The following is a 5,135-nucleotide window of genomic DNA, read 5'->3' on the forward strand; positions in this document are numbered from 1 at the left end:
TGACATTGTTTTTAAGTATTTTTCTTTTTTAAAAATTAACTAAAATTATAGATATAATTTATTTTCAACTAACTAGTTTTTTGGATGGGAATTCAATGGCGGTTGTCATAGAAAAACAATGTAACCCAACGCCTCTAAAGATCAGATTTTCTGAGGAGGCTAGAAACACTCTATCTGAACCCTACAAGGAGGTTACTGTAATTAATGTCCTTGAGAAGTATTTCAGTTATATGGCCTTGGTGCATAAACTGAAAGGTGTATAGAGGTTTAAAGGAGGTTATAGAGTCTTAGATGTTAGTTTCAATTACTTCTTAGTCAAATTTGATCTCAAGGAAGACAAGGAGAATGTGTTATTAGGGGGTCCATGGATAATGTTAGGGCATTATATTGATGTCAAGTCATGGACTCTGAATTTTAAACCATGTGAGGCATTGTTTGGGGACACAATAGTTTGGATATGGATTGCAGGGTTGAGCATATGATATTATCATGAAAAGGCCATTATGCGAATTGCTTTGGTATAAGCAAATCCGTCAAGGTGAATCTCGCAACCAAGTCGATAGAGAGAAAAAATTTTGCTAAGGCTTATGTACAAATAAATCTGGGGCTGCCAGTTGTTTAGCGAGTGGTTGTCGACAAATTTGAATATAATGTGGAGTATGAATGTATGCCACTGATATGTGAGAAGTGTAATTGTTTCGGGCATATAGCAGGAAAATATATCACACCCATGATTCCTTCAGTGGATGTGGATGTACAGGCAAGACCAACTGTTCATGAGAGTCGTCCTGTGAACCAGAATTAGCAGATTTTTGAATTTGGAATTGCACCCATTAATGCTGCGGAAGTAGCGAAAAAGATGCAGAAAACTACGTTGCATGGGAAAGTGGATGTGAAGGAGTCGTTGGATAGAGAAGAGGGCTAGACCAAAGTTGTTAGAAGGGTAGAGAAAATTGGGCCAGAAAACTAAAGCCTAATAAGCGGTGGCTAAAGGCTTGACATCCCCTGTTTTTAGACACCAATTGGGCTGGGTGGGTGGCCCGAAGGAGGAGAGAGAGACTCGCGACAAGGCTGGGTTGAGTAGCGGGTTACCTTCCTCTTCTCACCAAACTCCATCGAAATCAAGAAAAACATTCAACGGCATGTCTATAGCTGGGTCTTTGACTACCCTTACGCTCAAGAATGGCCACAAGAGACGCAGACCGGCATCACTGCAAAACTCGCTGGTGCACCAGAACAGTGACGGCGCGCCGAAATAGCAGCAACAAGATAACACGCCGACGGTAGCTTCCGTTGCAGTGGGGAGCATTCCTGAGCAGCCATTTGTGTCAAGAAGGCAAGAAACATGAGAGGTTGCTGGTCCTTCATCAGTCCACTAAGGGTCCACTACTAAGGTTGGTTCCATTTATACCCATTTATTTTTATGGATCATTTAGATATGAATTTCTTATCTTGGAACATTAGAGGGACTTCTAACAAAATGGCCCAGGTATATTGCAAAGAGTTAGTTTGTAAATTTAGTCCAACTTTTTTTATTCTTTATGAAACTCATGTGCCTTTTGAGCGAATGAAACTCTTTTGGAGTAAACTTGGTTATCATGATATTGGAATTGTGGAGGCTAGAGGTCACAATGGGAGAATTTAGATGTTGTGCTCTAATTCTATGCTGATTGTCAGAATGGTAGATATGGTTGACCAATGTATTAGTTTTGAAATCTCTGCGGGCGGTGTTTCTAATTGTAGTGCTATATATGTTAATCCACATGTCCATAGGCAAATGAGTCTGTGGAATGATTTGATCATGATTTCAAATATGATTCAGGGTCCTTAGATTGTGTTAGGGGACTTTAATAAGATTCTGATGCAGAGTGAGGTTAGAAGAGGAGCTTTCAGTCAGGCTAGGGCAGAGGTTTTTACGAAGACTCTGGCAAACTGCCGTTTGTTTGATATGGGGCTATTGGAAGAAGTTTTACTTGGTATAGAAAGGTAGAGGGGGTTTGCAGGTTGCGAAAAAACTGGATAGAGCTGTTGTTAGTCAGGAGTGACGGTTATTGTTTCCTGAGGCTTATAACGAGATTTTGGTTTGTCTTCATTCTGATCACTGTCCTTTGCTCATCAGATGTACACCGATTGTGAAAAGCCAAGAGCGATTTGAGACCATTTAGATTCCAAGCTACATGGATGACTCATCCGCTTTTTAGCAATATTTTTTGTGCAGCTTGGAATAAAGGGGCCCCTAATGTTGTTAGAAGTTTGATCGAAGTGCAGAAGGATGCTCTTCTTTTCAATAAGAAAGCCTTTGGTACTGTGTTTGTTAAAAAGAAGGAGTTGGAGAGGCAAGTGAATGATGTTTAGATTTCTCTTGAGAGTATGGAGGATCCGGGGTTAAGGGTAAAAGAACAAAGTATTCATGATGAGCTAAATACTATCCTTCTCCAAAAAGAGCTCATGTTGTATCAGAAATCAAGAGAGCAATGGGTTCGATGTGGTGACATGAACACTAGTTTTTTCACTTGCAAACGATCATCAGGCAAAAGCGGAACAAGATTCATGGACTGTTTCTAGAAGATGGAACTTGGGCTACTAAGCTGTAGGAGCTAGAGAAAGAAATGAACTCCTTCTTCCAAAAGATCGTTCGATAAGAGAGAATATTGATCTAAATGCTATGAGAGAATTTTCCAGTCTTTCCCTTAGTAATGAGGCCTGTCAAAGGTTGATTGAACCAATGGCGTTGGAAGAGGTGAAAAGAGTTGTAATGACCATGAATTCTTTCAAAGCTCCAGGACCAGATGATTTTCAGGCCATATTTTATAAGGAGTTTTGGAAATCTCTGAGCTATGATGTGTGGGGTTTAGTCAAGAGAGCCTTTGAGAAAGAGATTCTAAATGCTGCAATTTTCGAGACATACATTGTTCTGATTCCTAAAGTTGAAGCTCCTACTTCCTTAAGAGATTTTTGTCCCATCAGTTTATGTAATATTTTTTACAAAATCAACACGAAAGTGCTCGTGAACAGGGTTAGATCCTTTCTTTTGGAGATCATTCGCCCGCTTCAGAGTGATCTTATCTCAGGAAGAGGTACTATGGAGAACATCATCATTGCGTAGGAAATTATGAGTTTCATGAAGAACACTAAGTCTAGGAAAGGGACTATGGCCTTTAAAATTGATTTGGAGAAGGCGTATGACAAGGTGGACTGGAGGTTTCTTGAAGCTTCTTTGGTTCGGTTTGGCGCTACTATTCATTTTATTATGGCTTGAGTGACGTCATCTTCTTTTTCTATTTTGTGGAATAGTGATAAACTCCAGAGCTTTAATCCCCAGAGGGGTTTGAGATAAGGGGATTCCATGTCTCCTTATCTCTTTGTGCTTTGTATGGAGTGTCTTACTTGTTTTATTGCCCATCGAGTTTCTCAAGGCTCGTGGATATCGGCGTCATTTTTCATATATGTCCCAAAAATATCCCATTTGATGTTTGCTAATGATCTACTATTGTTCTATAAAGCTACGAAAGCTTAAGTAGAGGAGGTTATAAAATGCATGGACTTATTCTCCAAAGCATCAGGCCTGCGAGTGAATTTTAGTAAGTCTAGGGCTTAATGTTCAAAGAATATTTCTGTGAGAAGGAAGGAGATGCTCTCAGAAGTCTCTAGTATTCGTTTTTGTCAGTACTTGGGAAGGTACCTAGGGGTTAATATTGGGCATGAAAGGTCTTCCAGGAGGACGGCTCAAGAAGTCATTGAGAAAATTCAGAACAAGCTTGCTAGTTGGAAGGGGTGTCTGCTGAATAAGGTAGGAAGACTTTGTTTAATTAAGTCAGTAATAGATTCTATTCCGGTCTATAACATGCAAGTTACTCTCCTTTCGAAGTATGCATGTAAAAAGATTGATTCACGGATGCGACAATTCTTATGGAGAGGTCATAATAATGGGAGAGGGTTGCCATTGGTTAAGTGGGAAGTAGCTATTACTCCCAAAAAGGCAGGTGATTTAGGTGTAAGAGATACATAATGTGCTAATCTAACGCTTCTTGGCAAGTTGGTTTGGGATTGTTTCAATAATAGAAACAAACTATGAGTGCAGATTGTGATGCAAAAATACCTCTAAAATTTTGAATTACTTTGGTGGTAGTCATGAATAGAATGCATCCGCTATTTGAAAGAACATTCTTAAAACATATGAGGCTCTTAAAGATGGGTTTACGTGGAATATAGGGGATGTGCAGCAATTCGTGTAGTATGATGAATGGACTCCATTTGGAAGACTTTGTCTTGTTCCTTATGTTCACATATCTGAGTTGGAATTTGTAGTGGCTGATTTGTGTCGTGATGAATCTTAGGTGGTAGATACGCTTGCTACGACAATTCCTCTTGCAGTTAAGGAATTCATTTGCGGCCTTCTCTATCCAAATTCGTCAAAACTGGATTTGGGGTGGAGTTAATGGTCTGCAAGGCCAAAAGGGTACAATGCAAGAGAAGGTTATAGTTGGGTGTTAAAGCATAAAGTAAATTGGAATGAAAATAGTGATTGGAGCTGGCTTTGGCATTTAAATCTTTTGGAAAAGATCAAATTCACTATGTGTCTTGAGCTTCATAACGCTCTCCCGATGGAGGCTTTCCGATTCAGGCGCCATCTAGCTAGTTCGGATTTGTGCCAAAGATGTAATGCAGCTCAGGAGATAATTGAACATTGCCTGCGGAACTGTGTTAAATCCAAGAGTCATTGACAAATGTTAGACCCTTGCTTTATTGACTCGTTTGAAGGAACCTCCGTTGAGACTTGGTTTAGAAAGATCGTGCCTGGTAATGAGGTTCTTTTTGGGGCTGGAGTCTGGTGGTTGTGGAAACATAGATGTAATTATGTTCTCAATATTGGGAATCTTTAGACGGATCACAAGGTAGTTGCCCTTATCAAAAGCACTGTCATGGACCTGAGACTTTATATGCACCGGTGTTCTTCCTTCAACACCTTACTTATATCACAAGATAGTTGCCCTTATTTATTTATTTTTTTCTTCTTCCCAACATTACAAGTTCACCCCTTACCATCTACTATCAACTTCTACGGACCACCATCAACCACCATCGTCAGCTAAATGCTGCTAGCTGTCCACCACTGTCGGCCACTCTAAACCTAA

This window comes from Arachis ipaensis, chromosome B05 (assembly GCF_000816755.2).
Source record: "Arachis ipaensis cultivar K30076 chromosome B05, Araip1.1, whole genome shotgun sequence".
Taxonomy (NCBI): domain Eukaryota; kingdom Viridiplantae; phylum Streptophyta; class Magnoliopsida; order Fabales; family Fabaceae; genus Arachis; species Arachis ipaensis.